General features: G+C 54.6%; 33 non-coding genes across 33 annotated transcripts; 20 read left to right on the top strand and 13 right to left on the bottom strand.

Annotated features, from left to right (window-relative positions):
• The first annotated feature begins 539 nt into the window (after window positions 1-539).
• trnae-cuc (transfer RNA glutamic acid (anticodon CUC)) lies at window positions 540-611 on the top strand. Its single transcript has one exon. It is a non-coding gene; the product is annotated as a tRNA-Glu (tRNA).
• Window positions 612-889: 278 nt separating this feature from the next.
• On the bottom strand, window positions 890-961 carry trnaq-uug (transfer RNA glutamine (anticodon UUG)). The gene has a single exon. It is a non-coding gene; the product is annotated as a tRNA-Gln (tRNA).
• Window positions 962-1,134: 173 nt separating this feature from the next.
• trnat-ugu (transfer RNA threonine (anticodon UGU)) lies at window positions 1,135-1,207 on the top strand. Its single transcript has one exon. It is a non-coding gene; the product is annotated as a tRNA-Thr (tRNA).
• An 898-nt stretch (window positions 1,208-2,105) lies between these two features.
• trnaq-cug (transfer RNA glutamine (anticodon CUG)) lies at window positions 2,106-2,177 on the bottom strand. Its single transcript has one exon. It is a non-coding gene; the product is annotated as a tRNA-Gln (tRNA).
• A 202-nt stretch (window positions 2,178-2,379) lies between these two features.
• Window positions 2,380-2,452, top strand: trnat-ugu (transfer RNA threonine (anticodon UGU)). The gene has a single exon. It is a non-coding gene; the product is annotated as a tRNA-Thr (tRNA).
• A 1,065-nt stretch (window positions 2,453-3,517) lies between these two features.
• trnae-cuc (transfer RNA glutamic acid (anticodon CUC)) lies at window positions 3,518-3,589 on the top strand. The gene has a single exon. It is a non-coding gene; the product is annotated as a tRNA-Glu (tRNA).
• A 278-nt stretch (window positions 3,590-3,867) lies between these two features.
• trnaq-uug (transfer RNA glutamine (anticodon UUG)) lies at window positions 3,868-3,939 on the bottom strand. The gene has a single exon. It is a non-coding gene; the product is annotated as a tRNA-Gln (tRNA).
• A 173-nt stretch (window positions 3,940-4,112) lies between these two features.
• trnat-ugu (transfer RNA threonine (anticodon UGU)) lies at window positions 4,113-4,185 on the top strand. Its single transcript has one exon. It is a non-coding gene; the product is annotated as a tRNA-Thr (tRNA).
• An 898-nt stretch (window positions 4,186-5,083) lies between these two features.
• On the bottom strand, window positions 5,084-5,155 carry trnaq-cug (transfer RNA glutamine (anticodon CUG)). The gene has a single exon. It is a non-coding gene; the product is annotated as a tRNA-Gln (tRNA).
• A 202-nt stretch (window positions 5,156-5,357) lies between these two features.
• On the top strand, window positions 5,358-5,430 carry trnat-ugu (transfer RNA threonine (anticodon UGU)). The gene has a single exon. It is a non-coding gene; the product is annotated as a tRNA-Thr (tRNA).
• A 1,065-nt stretch (window positions 5,431-6,495) lies between these two features.
• On the top strand, window positions 6,496-6,567 carry trnae-cuc (transfer RNA glutamic acid (anticodon CUC)). The gene has a single exon. It is a non-coding gene; the product is annotated as a tRNA-Glu (tRNA).
• Window positions 6,568-6,845: 278 nt separating this feature from the next.
• On the bottom strand, window positions 6,846-6,917 carry trnaq-uug (transfer RNA glutamine (anticodon UUG)). The gene has a single exon. It is a non-coding gene; the product is annotated as a tRNA-Gln (tRNA).
• Window positions 6,918-7,090: 173 nt separating this feature from the next.
• Window positions 7,091-7,163, top strand: trnat-ugu (transfer RNA threonine (anticodon UGU)). The gene has a single exon. It is a non-coding gene; the product is annotated as a tRNA-Thr (tRNA).
• An 898-nt stretch (window positions 7,164-8,061) lies between these two features.
• On the bottom strand, window positions 8,062-8,133 carry trnaq-cug (transfer RNA glutamine (anticodon CUG)). Its single transcript has one exon. It is a non-coding gene; the product is annotated as a tRNA-Gln (tRNA).
• A 202-nt stretch (window positions 8,134-8,335) lies between these two features.
• On the top strand, window positions 8,336-8,408 carry trnat-ugu (transfer RNA threonine (anticodon UGU)). The gene has a single exon. It is a non-coding gene; the product is annotated as a tRNA-Thr (tRNA).
• Window positions 8,409-9,473: 1,065 nt separating this feature from the next.
• trnae-cuc (transfer RNA glutamic acid (anticodon CUC)) lies at window positions 9,474-9,545 on the top strand. The gene has a single exon. It is a non-coding gene; the product is annotated as a tRNA-Glu (tRNA).
• A 278-nt stretch (window positions 9,546-9,823) lies between these two features.
• trnaq-uug (transfer RNA glutamine (anticodon UUG)) lies at window positions 9,824-9,895 on the bottom strand. The gene has a single exon. It is a non-coding gene; the product is annotated as a tRNA-Gln (tRNA).
• A 173-nt stretch (window positions 9,896-10,068) lies between these two features.
• trnat-ugu (transfer RNA threonine (anticodon UGU)) lies at window positions 10,069-10,141 on the top strand. Its single transcript has one exon. It is a non-coding gene; the product is annotated as a tRNA-Thr (tRNA).
• An 898-nt stretch (window positions 10,142-11,039) lies between these two features.
• trnaq-cug (transfer RNA glutamine (anticodon CUG)) lies at window positions 11,040-11,111 on the bottom strand. The gene has a single exon. It is a non-coding gene; the product is annotated as a tRNA-Gln (tRNA).
• Window positions 11,112-11,313: 202 nt separating this feature from the next.
• Window positions 11,314-11,386, top strand: trnat-ugu (transfer RNA threonine (anticodon UGU)). The gene has a single exon. It is a non-coding gene; the product is annotated as a tRNA-Thr (tRNA).
• Window positions 11,387-12,451: 1,065 nt separating this feature from the next.
• Window positions 12,452-12,523, top strand: trnae-cuc (transfer RNA glutamic acid (anticodon CUC)). The gene has a single exon. It is a non-coding gene; the product is annotated as a tRNA-Glu (tRNA).
• A 278-nt stretch (window positions 12,524-12,801) lies between these two features.
• trnaq-uug (transfer RNA glutamine (anticodon UUG)) lies at window positions 12,802-12,873 on the bottom strand. The gene has a single exon. It is a non-coding gene; the product is annotated as a tRNA-Gln (tRNA).
• Window positions 12,874-13,046: 173 nt separating this feature from the next.
• Window positions 13,047-13,119, top strand: trnat-ugu (transfer RNA threonine (anticodon UGU)). Its single transcript has one exon. It is a non-coding gene; the product is annotated as a tRNA-Thr (tRNA).
• Window positions 13,120-14,017: 898 nt separating this feature from the next.
• trnaq-cug (transfer RNA glutamine (anticodon CUG)) lies at window positions 14,018-14,089 on the bottom strand. Its single transcript has one exon. It is a non-coding gene; the product is annotated as a tRNA-Gln (tRNA).
• A 202-nt stretch (window positions 14,090-14,291) lies between these two features.
• On the top strand, window positions 14,292-14,364 carry trnat-ugu (transfer RNA threonine (anticodon UGU)). Its single transcript has one exon. It is a non-coding gene; the product is annotated as a tRNA-Thr (tRNA).
• Window positions 14,365-15,429: 1,065 nt separating this feature from the next.
• On the top strand, window positions 15,430-15,501 carry trnae-cuc (transfer RNA glutamic acid (anticodon CUC)). Its single transcript has one exon. It is a non-coding gene; the product is annotated as a tRNA-Glu (tRNA).
• A 278-nt stretch (window positions 15,502-15,779) lies between these two features.
• Window positions 15,780-15,851, bottom strand: trnaq-uug (transfer RNA glutamine (anticodon UUG)). The gene has a single exon. It is a non-coding gene; the product is annotated as a tRNA-Gln (tRNA).
• Window positions 15,852-16,024: 173 nt separating this feature from the next.
• Window positions 16,025-16,097, top strand: trnat-ugu (transfer RNA threonine (anticodon UGU)). Its single transcript has one exon. It is a non-coding gene; the product is annotated as a tRNA-Thr (tRNA).
• Window positions 16,098-16,995: 898 nt separating this feature from the next.
• On the bottom strand, window positions 16,996-17,067 carry trnaq-cug (transfer RNA glutamine (anticodon CUG)). Its single transcript has one exon. It is a non-coding gene; the product is annotated as a tRNA-Gln (tRNA).
• Window positions 17,068-17,269: 202 nt separating this feature from the next.
• On the top strand, window positions 17,270-17,342 carry trnat-ugu (transfer RNA threonine (anticodon UGU)). The gene has a single exon. It is a non-coding gene; the product is annotated as a tRNA-Thr (tRNA).
• Window positions 17,343-18,407: 1,065 nt separating this feature from the next.
• Window positions 18,408-18,479, top strand: trnae-cuc (transfer RNA glutamic acid (anticodon CUC)). Its single transcript has one exon. It is a non-coding gene; the product is annotated as a tRNA-Glu (tRNA).
• A 278-nt stretch (window positions 18,480-18,757) lies between these two features.
• On the bottom strand, window positions 18,758-18,829 carry trnaq-uug (transfer RNA glutamine (anticodon UUG)). The gene has a single exon. It is a non-coding gene; the product is annotated as a tRNA-Gln (tRNA).
• Window positions 18,830-19,002: 173 nt separating this feature from the next.
• trnat-ugu (transfer RNA threonine (anticodon UGU)) lies at window positions 19,003-19,075 on the top strand. Its single transcript has one exon. It is a non-coding gene; the product is annotated as a tRNA-Thr (tRNA).
• The last annotated feature ends 874 nt before the right edge of the window (window positions 19,076-19,949 follow it).

Here is a 19,949-nt window from a genome sequence, read left to right as displayed (position 1 = left end):
GCCTTGTGTAGGGAAAGCCTGGCGTCAATATCGAAGACAGTCGTGATTCCGTTCCCCCAGCGGCAAAGTGCTCTCAACTTGGTGTAAGTCTTGTTTTCTTCTTTGTGCTGGGCGATGTGGTTTTCTTTGTGTGTGTGAGTGTTAACCCACCGATGTGTGATGGCTGTAACTCCTGTGATTGTGAAGAATCTTTAGAAATCTTGTACTGCAAGTTTTGTCTGTCAAGCGACACTAGTCTGTATGACACTGAACCTGGTGGGTTTCCCTGTTGTGTCTTTCCAGTTTTTCACAACACAGTTCCTCCCCCAGTTGGCTGACCATTGTGTCGCGGAAGCTGTTGTAGCAGTGATTCTTTTGCAGGTTAGATCTAAGTGACGACGGCAGGCGGGGTCGTGTCTTCAACGGGTTACTGCAGTTTTAAAATCGCTGGTGGATGAGTCTCTGTCTCAATTAAAGATTGCCGAGCCTGGCCCTGCTTTCAGAGCCGACGTCGGTCGCACTGCGGGCACGCCACAGACGGGAGAGGGCTTTTCCCCGTGTCCCTGGTGGTCTAGTGGTTAGGATTCGGCGCTCTCACCGCCGCGGCCCGTGTTCGATTCCCGTTCAGGGAAGTGTGGCCTTTTTTCCCACACCCCGTTTGTTACCCTTAGAGCCGTGCAAGACGTTGAACTCGGAGGAGGTGTTCCGGGTATTTTGACGACGCAGGAACCTCTGTCATAAAATACACGCATGTCTGCTGTACACTCCATCGTCTGCAGTAGTGGGTGATATCTTGCAGGTCCTAGAAAGGCTGATGAGTAAAAGCAGGTTTCTTTGCCCACAGCAGAGCACGCAAGGAAAGCAGCCCACGATCCCATACACAGGTCCTGATTTCAATGTCACCCACAACAGGTTCCACCGAGACTTGAACTCGGATCGCTGGATTCAAAGCCCAGAGTGCTAACCATTACACCATGGAACCACACGAGAGCTGGGGCGACGTCCATGGGCCTGTGCAAGACTTCAGCTTCGCCGTGGCGTCCTTTCTTTGCTTTCTCCATTGTGTAGCTGAGCCGGGCACCGTGTCTCCCACATGTAGCCAGCTGCGTGACTCGGTACGTTTGTGTGTGCGTGAGTCAGGGTCTGGAGCCTCGTGGCTCCATAGTTCAGGGGTTAGAGCACTGGCCTTGTAAACCAGGGGTCGCGAGTTCAAATCTCGCCGGGGCCTTTTGCACTGGGGCTGGACGCGGAGCAGGGTCTCCCGCTTGTAAAGGGGTATCAGCTGAGGGCCGTAATTGTGTGAATACTGGCAAGCAACAGGGTGTGGTGGCTCTTGGCTTTCTCTGTCTCTTGCCTGCTTCCTGTCCCTCACTCACACCCCACGCCCCGGGGACGTCATACCCTGCTGTGATAATTGATAGGTGCCGAGGAAAACAATGCCAAGCTGGCTGTCGTTGTCCTCATCAAGTCCCGGGCTCTTCCCCGACTGTGTGGGAACTGACGAGCACTTGCGACAAATGCTGCCATTGGACTCCTTGATTAAGAAGGCGGGGGCCCCTGCGTAGATGAAGCAGCAGTTCAGCAGAAGCGTGAGAAATTTTCCTGGAGAGCCTTTACAGACACACTGGCTACTTGTGATTTCATTTTCTGTCAAGCGAAACTAGTCTGTATGACACTGAACCTCGTGGGTTTCCCTGTTGTGTCCTTCCAGTCATTCACACCACGGTTCCTCCCCCAGGTGGCTGACCATTGCGTCGCAGAAGCTGTTGTAGCAGTGATTCTTTTACGGGTTAGATCTAAGTGACGACGGCAGGCGGGGTCGTGTCTTCAACGGGTTACTGCAGTTTTAAAATCGCGGGTGGATGAGTCTCTGTCTCAATTCAAGATTGCCGAGCTCGGCCCCGCTTTAAGAGCCGACGTCGGTCGCGCTGCGGGCACGCCACAGATGGGAGAGGGCCTTTCCCTGTGTCCCTGGTGGTCTAGTGGTTAGGATTCGGCACTCTCACCGCTGCGGCCCAAGTTCAGTTCCTGGTCAGGGAAGCGTGGCTTTTTTCCCCCCACCCCGTTTATTTCAGCGGGAATTCCCGTTTGGCATTCCAGACACCAATTCCAATGTCAGCCACAAAAGGTTCCACCGAGATTTGAACTCGGATCGCTGGATTCAGAGTCCAGAGTGCTAACCATTACACCATGGAACCACACAAGAGCCGGGGCGACTGTCGATTCCCTTGGTGATCTTCGGTGTCTTCCATGGGCCTGTGCAAGACTTCAGCTTCGCCGTGGCGTCCTTTCTCTGCTCTCTCCGCTGTGTAGCTGAGCCGGGCACCGTGTCTCCCTCATGTTGCCAGCTGCTTGACTCGGTACGTTTGTGTGCGCGTGAGTCAGGACCTGGAGCCTCGTGGCTCCATAGCTCAGGGGTTAGAGCACTGGTCTTGTAAACCAGGGGTCGTGAGTTCAAATCTCGCTGGGGCCTTTTGCCCTCCTTTTGCACTCGGGCTGGACTCGGAGCAGGGTCTCCCACTTGTAAAGGGGTATCAGCTGAGGGCCATAGTTGTGTGATTACTGGCAAGCAACAGGGTGTGGTGGCTCTTGACTTCCTCTGTCTCTTGCTTGCTTCCTGTCCCTCACTCACACCCCACGCCCCGGGGACGTCACACCCTGCTGTGATAATTGATAGGTGCCGAGGAAAACAATGCCAAGCTGGCTGTCGTTGTCCTCATCAAGTCCCGGGCTCCTCCCCGACTGTGTGGGAACTGACGAGCACTTGCGACTAATGCTGCCATTGGACTCCTTGATTAAGAAGGCGGGGGCCCCTGTGTAGATGAAGCAGCAGTTCAGCAGAAGCGCAAGAGAGATTTTCCTGGGGAGCCTTTGCAGACCAGGAAGCAGACACACTGGCTGCTTGAGTTTTCATTGCCCGCCACAGGCTGCTTTGGCATAACGGGCTCGACCTGAGCAGCGCGGGCATCCCGGAGCCATCTTTTCACGGTCTGGTTCTGGCCTTGTGTAGGGAAAGCCTGGCGTCAATATCGAAGACAGTCGTGATTCCGTTCCCCCAGCGGCAAAGTGCTCTCAACTTGGTGTAAGTCTTGTTTTCTTCTTTGTGCTGGGCGATGTGGTTTTCTTTGTGTGTGTGAGTGTTAACCCACCGATGTGTGATGGCTGTAACTCCTGTGATTGTGAAGAATCTTTAGAAATCTTGTACTGCAAGTTTTGTCTGTCAAGCGACACTAGTCTGTATGACACTGAACCTGGTGGGTTTCCCTGTTGTGTCTTTCCAGTTTTTCACAACACAGTTCCTCCCCCAGTTGGCTGACCATTGTGTCGCGGAAGCTGTTGTAGCAGTGATTCTTTTGCAGGTTAGATCTAAGTGACGACGGCAGGCGGGGTCGTGTCTTCAACGGGTTACTGCAGTTTTAAAATCGCTGGTGGATGAGTCTCTGTCTCAATTAAAGATTGCCGAGCCTGGCCCCGCTTTCAGAGCCGACGTCGGTCGCACTGCGGGCACGCCACAGACGGGAGAGGGCTTTTCCCCGTGTCCCTGGTGGTCTAGTGGTTAGGATTCGGCGCTCTCACCGCCGCGGCCCGTGTTCGATTCCCGGTCAGGGAAGTGTGGCCTTTTTTCCCACACCCCGTTTGTTACCCTTAGAGCCGTGCAAGACGTTGAACTCGGAGGAGGTGTTCCGGGTATTTTGACGACGCAGGAACCTCTGTCATAAAATACACGCATGTCTGCTGTACACTCCATCGTCTGCAGTAGTGGGTGATATCTTGCAGGTCCTAGAAAGGCTGATGAGTAAAAGCAGGTTTCTTTGCCCACAGCAGAGCACGCAAGGAAAGCAGCCCACGATCCCATACACAGGTCCTGATTTCAATGTCACCCACAACAGGTTCCACCGAGACTTGATCTCGGATCGCTGGATTCAAAGCCCAGAGTGCTAACCATTACACCATGGAACCACACGAGAGCTGGGGCGACGTCCATGGGCCTGTGCAAGACTTCAGCTTCGCCGTGGCGTCCTTTCTTTGCTTTCTCCATTGTGTAGCTGAGCCGGGCACCGTGTCTCCCACATGTAGCCAGCTGCGTGACTCGGTACGTTTGTGTGTGCGTGAGTCAGGGTCTGGAGCCTCGTGGCTCCATAGTTCAGGGGTTAGAGCACTGGCCTTGTAAACCAGGGGTCGCGAGTTCAAATCTCGCCGGGGCCTTTTGCACTCGGGCTGGACGCGGAGCAGGGTCTCCCGCTTGTAAAGGGGTATCAGCTGAGGGCCGTAATTGTGTGAATACTGGCAAGCAACAGGGTGTGGTGGCTCTTGGCTTTCTCTGTCTCTTGCCTGCTTCCTGTCCCTCACTCACACCCCACGCCCCGGGGACGTCATACCCTGCTGTGATAATTGATAGGTGCCGAGGAAAACAATGCCAAGCTGGCTGTCGTTGTCCTCATCAAGTCCCGGGCTCTTCCCCGACTGTGTGGGAACTGACGAGCACTTGCGACAAATGCTGCCATTGGACTCCTTGATTAAGAAGGCGGGGGCCCCTGCGTAGATGAAGCAGCAGTTCAGCAGAAGCGTGAGAAATTTTCCTGGAGAGCCTTTACAGACACACTGGCTACTTGTGATTTCATTTTCTGTCAAGCGAAACTAGTCTGTATGACACTGAACCTCGTGGGTTTCCCTGTTGTGTCCTTCCAGTCATTCACACCACGGTTCCTCCCCCAGGTGGCTGACCATTGCGTCGCAGAAGCTGTTGTAGCAGTGATTCTTTTACGGGTTAGATCTAAGTGACGACGGCAGGCGGGGTCGTGTCTTCAACGGGTTACTGCAGTTTTAAAATCGCGGGTGGATGAGTCTCTGTCTCAATTCAAGATTGCCGAGCTCGGCCCCGCTTTAAGAGCCGACGTCGGTCGCGCTGCGGGCACGCCACAGATGGGAGAGGGCCTTTCCCTGTGTCCCTGGTGGTCTAGTGGTTAGGATTCGGCGCTCTCACCGCTGCGGCCCAAGTTCAGTTCCTGGTCAGGGAAGCGTGGCTTTTTTCCCCCCACCCCGTTTATTTCAGCGGGAATTCCCGTTTGGCATTCCAGACACCAATTCCAATGTCACCCACAAAAGGTTCCACCGAGATTTGAACTCGGATCGCTGGATTCAGAGTCCAGAGTGCTAACCATTACACCATGGAACCACACAAGAGCCGGGGCGACTGTCGATTCCCTTGGTGATCTTCGGTGTCTTCCATGGGCCTGTGCAAGACTTCAGCTTCGCCGTGGCGTCCTTTCTCTGCTCTCTCCGCTGTGTAGCTGAGCCGGGCACCGTGTCTCCCTCATGTTGCCAGCTGCTTGACTCGGTACGTTTGTGTGCGCGTGAGTCAGGCCCTGGAGCCTCGTGGCTCCATAGCTCAGGGGTTAGAGCACTGGTCTTGTAAACCAGGGGTCGTGAGTTCAAATCTCGCTGGGGCCTTTTGCCCTCCTTTTGCACTCGGGCTGGACTCGGAGCAGGGTCTCCCACTTGTAAAGGGGTATCAGCTGAGGGCCATAGTTGTGTGATTACTGGCAAGCAACAGGGTGTGGTGGCTCTTGACTTCCTCTGTCTCTTGCTTGCTTCCTGTCCCTCACTCACACCCCACGCCCCGGGGACGTCACACCCTGCTGTGATAATTGATAGGTGCCGAGGAAAACAATGCCAAGCTGGCTGTCGTTGTCCTCATCAAGTCCCGGGCTCCTCCCCGACTGTGTGGGAACTGACGAGCACTTGCGACTAATGCTGCCATTGGACTCCTTGATTAAGAAGGCGGGGGCCCCTGTGTAGATGAAGCAGCAGTTCAGCAGAAGCGCAAGAGAGATTTTCCTGGAGAGCCTTTGCAGACCAGGAAGCAGACACACTGGCTGCTTGAGTTTTCATTGCCCGCCACAGGCTGCTTTGGCATAACGGGCTCGACCTGAGCAGCGCGGGCATCCCGGAGCCATCTTTTCACGGTCTGGTTCTGGCCTTGTGTAGGGAAAGCCTGGCGTCAATATCGAAGACAGTCGTGATTCCGTTCCCCCAGCGGCAAAGTGCTCTCAACTTGGTGTAAGTCTTGTTTTCTTCTTTGTGCTGGGCGATGTGGTTTTCTTTGTGTGTGTGAGTGTTAACCCACCGATGTGTGATGGCTGTAACTCCTGTGATTGTGAAGAATCTTTAGAAATCTTGTACTGCAAGTTTTGTCTGTCAAGCGACACTAGTCTGTATGACACTGAACCTCGTGGGTTTCCCTGTTGTGTCTTTCCAGTTTTTCACAACACAGTTCCTCCCCCAGTTGGCTGACCATTGTGTCGCGGAAGCTGTTGTAGCAGTGATTCTTTTGCGGGTTAGATCTAAGTGACGACGGCAGGCGGGGTCGTGTCTTCAACGGGTTACTGCAGTTTTAAAATCGCTGGTGGATGAGTCTCTGTCTCAATTAAAGATTGCCGAGCTTGGCCCCGCTTTCAGAGCCGACGTCGGTCGCACTGCGGGCACGCCACAGACGGGAGAGGGCTTTTCCCTGTGTCCCTGGTGGTCTAGTGGTTAGGATTCGGCGCTCTCACCGCCGCGGCCCGGGTTCGATTCCCGGTCAGGGAAGTGTGGGCTTTTTTCCCACACCCCGTTTGTTACCCTTAGAGCCGTGCAAGACGTTGAACTCGGAGGAGGTGTTCCGGGTATTTTGACGACGCAGGAACCTCTGTCATAAAATACACGCATGTCTGCTGTACACTCAATCGTCTGCAGTAGTGGGTGATATCTTGCAGGTCCTAGAAAGGCTGATGAGTAAAAGCAGGTTTCTTTGCCCACAGCAGAGCACGCAAGGAAAGCAGCCCACGATCCCATACACAGGTCCTGATTTCAATGTCACCCACAACAGGTTCCACCGAGACTTGAACTCGGATCGCTGGATTCAAAGCCCAGAGTGCTAACCATTACACCATGGAACCACACGAGAGCTGGGGCGACGTCCATGGGCCTGTGCAAGACTTCAGCTTCGCCGTGGCGTCCTTTCTTTGCTTTCTCCATTGTGTAGCTGAGCCGGGCACCGTGTCTCCCACATGTAGCCAGCTGCGTGACTCGGTACGTTTGTGTGTGCGTGAGTCAGGGTCTGGAGCCTCGTGGCTCCATAGTTCAGGGGTTAGAGCACTGGCCTTGTAAACCAGGGGTCGCGAGTTCAAATCTCGCCGGGGCCTTTTGCACTCGGGCTGGACGCGGAGCAGGGTCTCCCGCTTGTAAAGGGGTATCAGCTGAGGGCCGTAATTGTGTGAATACTGGCAAGCAACAGGGTGTGGTGGCTCTTGGCTTTCTCTGTCTCTTGCCTGCTTCCTGTCCCTCACTCACACCCCACGCCCCGGGGACGTCATACCCTGCTGTGATAATTGATAGGTGCCGAGGAAAACAATGCCAAGCTGGCTGTCGTTGTCCTCATCAAGTCCCGGGCTCTTCCCCGACTGTGTGGGAACTGACGAGCACTTGCGACAAATGCTGCCATTGGACTCCTTGATTAAGAAGGCGGGGGCCCCTGCGTAGATGAAGCAGCAGTTCAGCAGAAGCGTGAGAAATTTTCCTGGAGAGCCTTTACAGACACACTGGCTACTTGTGATTTCATTTTCTGTCAAGCGAAACTAGTCTGTATGACACTGAACCTCGTGGGTTTCCCTGTTGTGTCCTTCCAGTCATTCACACCACGGTTCCTCCCCCAGGTGGCTGACCATTGCGTCGCGGAAGCTGTTGTAGCAGTGATTCTTTTACGGGTTAGATCTAAGTGACGACGGCAGGCGGGGTCGTTTCTTCAACGGGTTACTGCAGTTTTAAAATCGCGGGTGGATGAGTCTCTGTCTCAATTCAAGATTGCCGAGCTCGGCCCCGCTTTAAGAGCCGACGTCGGTCGCGCTGCGGGCACGCCACAGATGGGAGAGGGCCTTTCCCTGTGTCCCTGGTGGTCTAGTGGTTAGGATTCGGCACTCTCACCGCTGCGGCCCAAGTTCAGTTCCTGGTCAGGGAAGCGTGGCTTTTTTCCCCCCACCCCGTTTATTTCAGCGGGAATTCCCGTTTGGCATTCCAGACACCAATTCCAATGTCACCCACAAAAGGTTCCACCGAGATTTGAACTCGGATCGCTGGATTCAGAGTCCAGAGTGCTAACCATTACACCATGGAACCACACAAGAGCCGGGGCGACTGTCGATTCCCTTGGTGATCTTCGGTGTCTTCCATGGGCCTGTGCAAGACTTCAGCTTCGCCGTGGCGTCCTTTCTCTGCTCTCTCCGCTGTGTAGCTGAGCCGGGCACCGTGTCTCCCTCATGTTGCCAGCTGCTTGACTCGGTACGTTTGTGTGCGCGTGAGTCAGGACCTGGAGCCTCGTGGCTCCATAGCTCAGGGGTTAGAGCACTGGTCTTGTAAACCAGGGGTCGTGAGTTCAAATCTCGCTGGGGCCTTTTGCCCTCCTTTTGCACTCGGGCTGGACTCGGAGCAGGGTCTCCCACTTGTAAAGGGGTATCAGCTGAGGGCCATAGTTGTGTGATTACTGGCAAGCAACAGGGTGTGGTGGCTCTTGACTTCCTCTGTCTCTTGCTTGCTTCCTGTCCCTCACTCACACCCCACGCCCCGGGGACGTCACACCCTGCTGTGATAATTGATAGGTGCCGAGGAAAACAATGCCAAGCTGGCTGTCGTTGTCCTCATCAAGTCCCGGGCTCCTCCCCGACTGTGTGGGAACTGACGAGCACTTGCGACTAATGCTGCCATTGGACTCCTTGATTAAGAAGGCGGGGGCCCCTGTGTAGATGAAGCAGCAGTTCAGCAGAAGCGCAAGAGAGATTTTCCTGGGGAGCCTTTGCAGACCAGGAAGCAGACACACTGGCTGCTTGAGTTTTCATTGCCCGCCACAGGCTGCTTTGGCATAACGGGCTCGACCTGAGCAGCGCGGGCATCCCGGAGCCATCTTTTCACGGTCTGGTTCTGGCCTTGTGTAGGGAAAGCCTGGCGTCAATATCGAAGACAGTCGTGATTCCGTTCCCCCAGCGGCAAAGTGCTCTCAACTTGGTGTAAGTCTTGTTTTCTTCTTTGTGCTGGGCGATGTGGTTTTCTTTGTGTGTGTGAGTGTTAACCCACCGATGTGTGATGGCTGTAACTCCTGTGATTGTGAAGAATCTTTAGAAATCTTGTACTGCAAGTTTTGTCTGTCAAGCGACACTAGTCTGTATGACACTGAACCTCGTGGGTTTCCCTGTTGTGTCTTTCCAGTTTTTCACAACACAGTTCCTCCCCCAGTTGGCTGACCATTGTGTCGCGGAAGCTGTTGTAGCAGTGATTCTTTTGCGGGTTAGATCTAAGTGACGACGGCAGGCGGGGTCGTGTCTTCAACGGGTTACTGCAGTTTTAAAATCGCTGGTGGATGAGTCTCTGTCTCAATTAAAGATTGCCGAGCTTGGCCCCGCTTTCAGAGCCGACGTCGGTCGCACTGCGGGCACGCCACAGACGGGAGAGGGCTTTTCCCTGTGTCCCTGGTGGTCTAGTGGTTAGGATTCGGCGCTCTCACCGCCGCGGCCCGGGTTCGATTCCCGGTCAGGGAAGTGTGGGCTTTTTTCCCACACCCCGTTTGTTACCCTTAGAGCCGTGCAAGACGTTGAACTCGGAGGAGGTGTTCCGGGTATTTTGACGACGCAGGAACCTCTGTCATAAAATACACGCATGTCTGCTGTACACTCAATCGTCTGCAGTAGTGGGTGATATCTTGCAGGTCCTAGAAAGGCTGATGAGTAAAAGCAGGTTTCTTTGCCCACAGCAGAGCACGCAAGGAAAGCAGCCCACGATCCCATACACAGGTCCTGATTTCAATGTCACCCACAACAGGTTCCACCGAGACTTGAACTCGGATCGCTGGATTCAAAGCCCAGAGTGCTAACCATTACACCATGGAACCACACGAGAGCTGGGGCGACGTCCATGGGCCTGTGCAAGACTTCAGCTTCGCCGTGGCGTCCTTTCTTTGCTTTCTCCATTGTGTAGCTGAGCCGGGCACCGTGTCTCCCACATGTAGCCAGCTGCGTGACTCGGTACGTTTGTGTGTGCGTGAGTCAGGGTCTGGAGCCTCGTGGCTCCATAGTTCAGGGGTTAGAGCACTGGCCTTGTAAACCAGGGGTCGCGAGTTCAAATCTCGCCGGGGCCTTTTGCACTCGGGCTGGACGCGGAGCAGGGTCTCCCGCTTGTAAAGGGGTATCAGCTGAGGGCCGTAATTGTGTGAATACTGGCAAGCAACAGGGTGTGGTGGCTCTTGGCTTTCTCTGTCTCTTGCCTGCTTCCTGTCCCTCACTCACACCCCACGCCCCGGGGACGTCATACCCTGCTGTGATAATTGATAGGTGCCGAGGAAAACAATGCCAAGCTGGCTGTCGTTGTCCTCATCAAGTCCCGGGCTCTTCCCCGACTGTGTGGGAACTGACGAGCACTTGCGACAAATGCTGCCATTGGACTCCTTGATTAAGAAGGCGGGGGCCCCTGCGTAGATGAAGCAGCAGTTCAGCAGAAGCGTGAGAAATTTTCCTGGAGAGCCTTTACAGACACACTGGCTACTTGTGATTTCATTTTCTGTCAAGCGAAACTAGTCTGTATGACACTGAACCTCGTGGGTTTCCCTGTTGTGTCCTTCCAGTCATTCACACCACGGTTCCTCCCCCAGGTGGCTGACCATTGCGTCGCGGAAGCTGTTGTAGCAGTGATTCTTTTACGGGTTAGATCTAAGTGACGACGGCAGGCGGGGTCGTTTCTTCAACGGGTTACTGCAGTTTTAAAATCGCGGGTGGATGAGTCTCTGTCTCAATTCAAGATTGCCGAGCTCGGCCCCGCTTTAAGAGCCGACGTCGGTCGCGCTGCGGGCACGCCACAGATGGGAGAGGGCCTTTCCCTGTGTCCCTGGTGGTCTAGTGGTTAGGATTCGGCACTCTCACCGCTGCGGCCCAAGTTCAGTTCCTGGTCAGGGAAGCGTGGCTTTTTTCCCCCCACCCCGTTTATTTCAGCGGGAATTCCCGTTTGGCATTCCAGACACCAATTCCAATGTCACCCACAAAAGGTTCCACCGAGATTTGAACTCAGATCGCTGGATTCAGAGTCCAGAGTGCTAACCATTACACCATGGAACCACACAAGAGCCGGGGCGACTGTCGATTCCCTTGGTGATCTTCGGTGTCTTCCATGGGCCTGTGCAAGACTTCAGCTTCGCCGTGGCGTCCTTTCTCTGCTCTCTCCGCTGTGTAGCTGAGCCGGGCACCGTGTCTCCCTCATGTTGCCAGCTGCTTGACTCGGTACGTTTGTGTGCGCGTGAGTCAGGACCTGGAGCCTCGTGGCTCCATAGCTCAGGGGTTAGAGCACTGGTCTTGTAAACCAGGGGTCGCGAGTTCAAATCTCGCTGGGGCCTTTTGCCCTCCTTTTGCACTCGGGCTGGACTCGGAGCAGGGTCTCCCACTTGTAAAGGGGTATCAGCTGAGGGCCATAGTTGTGTGATTACTGGCAAGCAACAGGGTGTGGTGGCTCTTGACTTCCTCTGTCTCTTGCTTGCTTCCTGTCCCTCACTCACACCCCACGCCCCGGGGACGTCACACCCTGCTGTGATAATTGATAGGTGCCGAGGAAAACAATGCCAAGCTGGCTGTCGTTGTCCTCATCAAGTCCCGGGCTCCTCCCCGACTGTGTGGGAACTGACGAGCACTTGCGACTAATGCTGCCATTGGACTCCTTGATTAAGAAGGCGGGGGCCCCTGTGTAGATGAAGCAGCAGTTCAGCAGAAGCGCAAGAGAGATTTTCCTGGAGAGCCTTTGCAGACCAGGAAGCAGACACACTGGCTGCTTGAGTTTTCATTGCCCGCCACAGGCTGCTTTGGCATAACGGGCTCGACCTGAGCAGCGCGGGCATCCCGGAGCCATCTTTTCACGGTCTGGTTCTGGCCTTGTGTAGGGAAAGCCTGGCGTCAATATCGAAGACAGTCGTGATTCCGTTCCCCCAGCGGCAAAGTGCTCTCAACTTGGTGTAAGTCTTGTTTTCTTCTTTGTGCTGGGCGATGTGGTTTTCTTTGTGTGTGTGAGTGTTAACCCACCGATGTGTGATGGCTGTAACTCCTGTGATTGTGAAGAATCTTTAGAAATCTTGTACTGCAAGTTTTGTCTGTCAAGCGACACTAGTCTGTATGACACTGAACCTGGTGGGTTTCCCTGTTGTGTCTTTCCAGTTTTTCACAACACAGTTCCTCCCCCAGTTGGCTGACCATTGTGTCGCGGAAGCTGTTGTAGCAGTGATTCTTTTGCAGGTTAGATCTAAGTGACGACGGCAGGCGGGGTCGTGTCTTCAACGGGTTACTGCAGTTTTAAAATCGCTGGTGGATGAGTCTCTGTCTCAATTAAAGATTGCCGAGCCTGGCCCTGCTTTCAGAGCCGACGTCGGTCGCACTGCGGGCACGCCACAGACGGGAGAGGGCTTTTCCCCGTGTCCCTGGTGGTCTAGTGGTTAGGATTCGGCGCTCTCACCGCCGCGGCCCGTGTTCGATTCCCGTTCAGGGAAGTGTGGCCTTTTTTCCCACACCCCGTTTGTTACCCTTAGAGCCGTGCAAGACGTTGAACTCGGAGGAGGTGTTCCGGGTATTTTGACGACGCAGGAACCTCTGTCATAAAATACACGCATGTCTGCTGTACACTCCATCGTCTGCAGTAGTGGGTGATATCTTGCAGGTCCTAGAAAGGCTGATGAGTAAAAGCAGGTTTCTTTGCCCACAGCAGAGCACGCAAGGAAAGCAGCCCACGATCCCATACACAGGTCCTGATTTCAATGTCACCCACAACAGGTTCCACCGAGACTTGAACTCGGATCGCTGGATTCAAAGCCCAGAGTGCTAACCATTACACCATGGAACCACACGAGAGCTGGGGCGACGTCCATGGGCCTGTGCAAGACTTCAGCTTCGCCGTGGCGTCCTTTCTTTGCTTTCTCCATTGTGTAGCTGAGCCGGGCACCGTGTCTCCCACATGTAGCCAGCTGCGTGACTCGGTACGTTTGTGTGTGCGTGAGTCAGGGTCTGGAGCCTCGTGGCTCCATAGTTCAGGGGTTAGAGCACTGGCCTTGTAAACCAGGGGTCGCGAGTTCAAATCTCGCCGGGGCCTTTTGCACTGGGGCTGGACGCGGAGCAGGGTCTCCCGCTTGTAAAGGGGTATCAGCTGAGGGCCGTAATTGTGTGAATACTGGCAAGCAACAGGGTGTGGTGGCTCTTGGCTTTCTCTGTCTCTTGCCTGCTTCCTGTCCCTCACTCACACCCCACGCCCCGGGGACGTCATACCCTGCTGTGATAATTGATAGGTGCCGAGGAAAACAATGCCAAGCTGGCTGTCGTTGTCCTCATCAAGTCCCGGGCTCTTCCCCGACTGTGTGGGAACTGACGAGCACTTGCGACAAATGCTGCCATTGGACTCCTTGATTAAGAAGGCGGGGGCCCCTGCGTAGATGAAGCAGCAGTTCAGCAGAAGCGTGAGAAATTTTCCTGGAGAGCCTTTACAGACACACTGGCTACTTGTGATTTCATTTTCTGTCAAGCGAAACTAGTCTGTATGACACTGAACCTCGTGGGTTTCCCTGTTGTGTCCTTCCAGTCATTCACACCACGGTTCCTCCCCCAGGTGGCTGACCATTGCGTCGCAGAAGCTGTTGTAGCAGTGATTCTTTTACGGGTTAGATCTAAGTGACGACGGCAGGCGGGGTCGTGTCTTCAACGGGTTACTGCAGTTTTAAAATCGCGGGTGGATGAGTCTCTGTCTCAATTCAAGATTGCCGAGCTCGGCCCCGCTTTAAGAGCCGACGTCGGTCGCGCTGCGGGCACGCCACAGATGGGAGAGGGCCTTTCCCTGTGTCCCTGGTGGTCTAGTGGTTAGGATTCGGCACTCTCACCGCTGCGGCCCAAGTTCAGTTCCTGGTCAGGGAAGCGTGGCTTTTTTCCCCCCACCCCGTTTATTTCAGCGGGAATTCCCGTTTGGCATTCCAGACACCAATTCCAATGTCAGCCACAAAAGGTTCCACCGAGATTTGAACTCGGATCGCTGGATTCAGAGTCCAGAGTGCTAACCATTACACCATGGAACCACACAAGAGCCGGGGCGACTGTCGATTCCCTTGGTGATCTTCGGTGTCTTCCATGGGCCTGTGCAAGACTTCAGCTTCGCCGTGGCGTCCTTTCTCTGCTCTCTCCGCTGTGTAGCTGAGCCGGGCACCGTGTCTCCCTCATGTTGCCAGCTGCTTGACTCGGTACGTTTGTGTGCGCGTGAGTCAGGACCTGGAGCCTCGTGGCTCCATAGCTCAGGGGTTAGAGCACTGGTCTTGTAAACCAGGGGTCGTGAGTTCAAATCTCGCTGGGGCCTTTTGCCCTCCTTTTGCACTCGGGCTGGACTCGGAGCAGGGTCTCCCACTTGTAAAGGGGTATCAGCTGAGGGCCATAGTTGTGTGATTACTGGCAAGCAACAGGGTGTGGTGGCTCTTGACTTCCTCTGTCTCTTGCTTGCTTCCTGTCCCTCACTCACACCCCACGCCCCGGGGACGTCACACCCTGCTGTGATAATTGATAGGTGCCGAGGAAAACAATGCCAAGCTGGCTGTCGTTGTCCTCATCAAGTCCCGGGCTCCTCCCCGACTGTGTGGGAACTGACGAGCACTTGCGACTAATGCTGCCATTGGACTCCTTGATTAAGAAGGCGGGGGCCCCTGTGTAGATGAAGCAGCAGTTCAGCAGAAGCGCAAGAGAGATTTTCCTGGGGAGCCTTTGCAGACCAGGAAGCAGACACACTGGCTGCTTGAGTTTTCATTGCCCGCCACAGGCTGCTTTGGCATAACGGGCTCGACCTGAGCAGCGCGGGCATCCCGGAGCCATCTTTTCACGGTCTGGTTCTGGCCTTGTGTAGGGAAAGCCTGGCGTCAATATCGAAGACAGTCGTGATTCCGTTCCCCCAGCGGCAAAGTGCTCTCAACTTGGTGTAAGTCTTGTTTTCTTCTTTGTGCTGGGCGATGTGGTTTTCTTTGTGTGTGTGAGTGTTAACCCACCGATGTGTGATGGCTGTAACTCCTGTGATTGTGAAGAATCTTTAGAAATCTTGTACTGCAAGTTTTGTCTGTCAAGCGACACTAGTCTGTATGACACTGAACCTCGTGGGTTTCCCTGTTGTGTCTTTCCAGTTTTTCACAACACAGTTCCTCCCCCAGTTGGCTGACCATTGTGTCGCGGAAGCTGTTGTAGCAGTGATTCTTTTGCGGGTTAGATCTAAGTGACGACGGCAGGCGGGGTCGTGTCTTCAACGGGTTACTGCAGTTTTAAAATCGCTGGTGGATGAGTCTCTGTCTCAATTAAAGATTGCCGAGCTTGGCCCCGCTTTCAGAGCCGACGTCGGTCGCACTGCGGGCACGCCACAGACGGGAGAGGGCTTTTCCCTGTGTCCCTGGTGGTCTAGTGGTTAGGATTCGGCGCTCTCACCGCCGCGGCCCGGGTTCGATTCCCGGTCAGGGAAGTGTGGGCTTTTTTCCCACACCCCGTTTGTTACCCTTAGAGCCGTGCAAGACGTTGAACTCGGAGGAGGTGTTCCGGGTATTTTGACGACGCAGGAACCTCTGTCATAAAATACACGCATGTCTGCTGTACACTCAATCGTCTGCAGTAGTGGGTGATATCTTGCAGGTCCTAGAAAGGCTGATGAGTAAAAGCAGGTTTCTTTGCCCACAGCAGAGCACGCAAGGAAAGCAGCCCACGATCCCATACACAGGTCCTGATTTCAATGTCACCCACAACAGGTTCCACCGAGACTTGAACTCGGATCGCTGGATTCAAAGCCCAGAGTGCTAACCATTACACCATGGAACCACACGAGAGCTGGGGCGACGTCCATGGGCCTGTGCAAGACTTCAGCTTCGCCGTGGCGTCCTTTCTTTGCTTTCTCCATTGTGTAGCTGAGCCGGGCACCGTGTCTCCCACATGTAGCCAGCTGCGTGACTCGGTACGTTTGTGTGTGCGTGAGTCAGGGTCTGGAGCCTCGTGGCTCCATAGTTCAGGGGTTAGAGCACTGGCCTTGTAAACCAGGGGTCGCGAGTTCAAATCTCGCCGGGGCCTTTTGCACTCGGGCTGGACGCGGAGCAGGGTCTCCCGCTTGTAAAGGGGTATCAGCTGAGGGCCGTAATTGTGTGAATACTGGCAAGCAACAGGGTGTGGTGGCTCTTGGCTTTCTCTGTCTCTTGCCTGCTTCCTGTCCCTCACTCACACCCCACGCCCCGGGGACGTCATACCCTGCTGTGATAATTGATAGGTGCCGAGGAAAACAATGCCAAGCTGGCTGTCGTTGTCCTCATCAAGTCCCGGGCTCTTCCCCGACTGTGTGGGAACTGACGAGCACTTGCGACAAATGCTGCCATTGGACTCCTTGATTAAGAAGGCGGGGGCCCCTGCGTAGATGAAGCAGCAGTTCAGCAGAAGCGTGAGAAATTTTCCTGGAGAGCCTTTACAGACACACTGGCTACTTGTGATTTCATTTTCTGTCAAGCGAAACTAGTCTGTATGACACTGAACCTCGTGGGTTTCCCTGTTGTGTCCTTCCAGTCATTCACACCACGGTTCCTCCCCCAGGTGGCTGACCATTGCGTCGCAGAAGCTGTTGTAGCAGTGATTCTTTTACGGGTTAGATCTAAGTGACGACGGCAGGCGGGGTCGTGTCTTCAACGGGTTACTGCAGTTTTAAAATCGCGGGTGGATGAGTCTCTGTCTCAATTCAAGATTGCCGAGCTCGGCCCCGCTTTAAGAGCCGACGTCGGTCGCGCTGCGGGCACGCCACAGATGGGAGAGGGCCTTTCCCTGTGTCCCTGGTGGTCTAGTGGTTAGGATTCGGCACTCTCACCGCTGCGGCCCAAGTTCAGTTCCTGGTCAGGGAAGCGTGGCTTTTTTCCCCCCACCCCGTTTATTTCAGCGGGAATTCCCGTTTGGCATTCCAGACACCAATTCCAATGTCAGCCACAAAAGGTTCCACCGAGATTTGAACTCGGATCGCTGGATTCAGAGTCCAGAGTGCTAACCATTACACCATGGAACCACACAAGAGCCGGGGCGACTGTCGATTCCCTTGGTGATCTTCGGTGTCTTCCATGGGCCTGTGCAAGACTTCAGCTTCGCCGTGGCGTCCTTTCTCTGCTCTCTCCGCTGTGTAGCTGAGCCGGGCACCGTGTCTCCCTCATGTTGCCAGCTGCTTGACTCGGTACGTTTGTGTGCGCGTGAGTCAGGACCTGGAGCCTCGTGGCTCCATAGCTCAGGGGTTAGAGCACTGGTCTTGTAAACCAGGGGTCGTGAGTTCAAATCTCGCTGGGGCCTTTTGCCCTCCTTTTGCACTCGGGCTGGACTCGGAGCAGGGTCTCCCACTTGTAAAGGGGTATCAGCTGAGGGCCATAGTTGTGTGATTACTGGCAAGCAACAGGGTGTGGTGGCTCTTGACTTCCTCTGTCTCTTGCTTGCTTCCTGTCCCTCACTCACACCCCACGCCCCGGGGACGTCACACCCTGCTGTGATAATTGATAGGTGCCGAGGAAAACAATGCCAAGCTGGCTGTCGTTGTCCTCATCAAGTCCCGGGCTCCTCCCCGACTGTGTGGGAACTGACGAGCACTTGCGACTAATGCTGCCATTGGACTCCTTGATTAAGAAGGCGGGGGCCCCTGTGTAGATGAAGCAGCAGTTCAGCAGAAGCGCAAGAGAGATTTTCCTGGGGAGCCTTTGCAGACCAGGAAGCAGACACACTGGCTGCTTGAGTTTTCATTGCCCGCCACAGGCTGCTTTGGCATAACGGGCTCGACCTGAGCAGCGCGGGCATCCCGGAGCCATCTTTTCACGGTCTGGTTCTGGCCTTGTGTAGGGAAAGCCTGGCGTCAATATCGAAGACAGTCGTGATTCCGTTCCCCCAGCGGCAAAGTGCTCTCAACTTGGTGTAAGTCTTGTTTTCTTCTTTGTGCTGGGCGATGTGGTTTTCTTTGTGTGTGTGAGTGTTAACCCACCGATGTGTGATGGCTGTAACTCCTGTGATTGTGAAGAATCTTTAGAAATCTTGTACTGCAAGTTTTGTCTGTCAAGCGACACTAGTCTGTATGACACTGAACCTCGTGGGTTTCCCTGTTGTGTCTTTCCAGTTTTTCACAACACAGTTCCTCCCCCAGTTGGCTGACCATTGTGTCGCGGAAGCTGTTGTAGCAGTGATTCTTTTGCGGGTTAGATCTAAGTGACGACGGCAGGCGGGGTCGTGTCTTCAACGGGTTACTGCAGTTTTAAAATCGCTGGTGGATGAGTCTCTGTCTCAATTAAAGATTGCCGAGCTTGGCCCCGCTTTCAGAGCCGACGTCGGTCGCACTGCGGGCACGCCACAGACGGGAGAGGGCTTTTCCCTGTGTCCCTGGTGGTCTAGTGGTTAGGATTCGGCGCTCTCACCGCCGCGGCCCGGGTTCGATTCCCGGTCAGGGAAGTGTGGGCTTTTTTCCCACACCCCGTTTGTTACCCTTAGAGCCGTGCAAGACGTTGAACTCGGAGGAGGTGTTCCGGGTATTTTGACGACGCAGGAACCTCTGTCATAAAATACACGCATGTCTGCTGTACACTCAATCGTCTGCAGTAGTGGGTGATATCTTGCAGGTCCTAGAAAGGCTGATGAGTAAAAGCAGGTTTCTTTGCCCACAGCAGAGCACGCAAGGAAAGCAGCCCACGATCCCATACACAGGTCCTGATTTCAATGTCACCCACAACAGGTTCCACCGAGACTTGAACTCGGATCGCTGGATTCAAAGCCCAGAGTGCTAACCATTACACCATGGAACCACACGAGAGCTGGGGCGACGTCCATGGGCCTGTGCAAGACTTCAGCTTCGCCGTGGCGTCCTTTCTTTGCTTTCTCCATTGTGTAGCTGAGCCGGGCACCGTGTCTCCCACATGTAGCCAGCTGCGTGACTCGGTACGTTTGTGTGTGCGTGAGTCAGGGTCTGGAGCCTCGTGGCTCCATAGTTCAGGGGTTAGAGCACTGGCCTTGTAAACCAGGGGTCGCGAGTTCAAATCTCGCCGGGGCCTTTTGCACTCGGGCTGGACGCGGAGCAGGGTCTCCCGCTTGTAAAGGGGTATCAGCTGAGGGCCGTAATTGTGTGAATACTGGCAAGCAACAGGGTGTGGTGGCTCTTGGCTTTCTCTGTCTCTTGCCTGCTTCCTGTCCCTCACTCACACCCCACGCCCCGGGGACGTCATACCCTGCTGTGATAATTGATAGGTGCCGAGGAAAACAATGCCAAGCTGGCTGTCGTTGTCCTCATCAAGTCCCGGGCTCTTCCCCGACTGTGTGGGAACTGACGAGCACTTGCGACAAATGCTGCCATTGGACTCCTTGATTAAGAAGGCGGGGGCCCCTGCGTAGATGAAGCAGCAGTTCAGCAGAAGCGTGAGAAATTTTCCTGGAGAGCCTTTACAGACACACTGGCTACTTGTGATTTCATTTTCTGTCAAGCGAAACTAGTCTGTATGACACTGAACCTCGTGGGTTTCCCTGTTGTGTCCTTCCAGTCATTCACACCACGGTTCCTCCCCCAGGTGGCTGACCATTGCGTCGCGGAAGCTGTTGTAGCAGTGATTCTTTTACGGGTTAGATCTAAGTGACGACGGCAGGCGGGGTCGTTTCTTCAACGGGTTACTGCAGTTTTAAAATCGCGGGTGGATGAGTCTCTGTCTCAATTCAAGATTGCCGAGCTCGGCCCCTCTTTAAGAGCCGACGTCGGTCGCGCTGCGGGCACGCCACAGATGGGAGAGGGCCTTTCCCTGTGTCCCTGGTGGTCTAGTGGTTAGGATTCGGCACTCTCACCGCTGCGGCCCAAGTTCAGTTCCTGGTCAGGGAAGCGTGGCTTTTTTCCCCCCACCCCGTTTATTTCAGCGGGAATTCCCGTTTGGCATTCCAGAC

Source organism: Lepisosteus oculatus, chromosome 6 (assembly GCF_040954835.1).
Source record: "Lepisosteus oculatus isolate fLepOcu1 chromosome 6, fLepOcu1.hap2, whole genome shotgun sequence".
Classification (NCBI taxonomy): domain Eukaryota; kingdom Metazoa; phylum Chordata; class Actinopteri; order Semionotiformes; family Lepisosteidae; genus Lepisosteus; species Lepisosteus oculatus.
The sequence above is the reverse complement of the archived record's forward strand: the minus strand, read 5'-3'. Positions and strand labels throughout refer to the sequence as shown.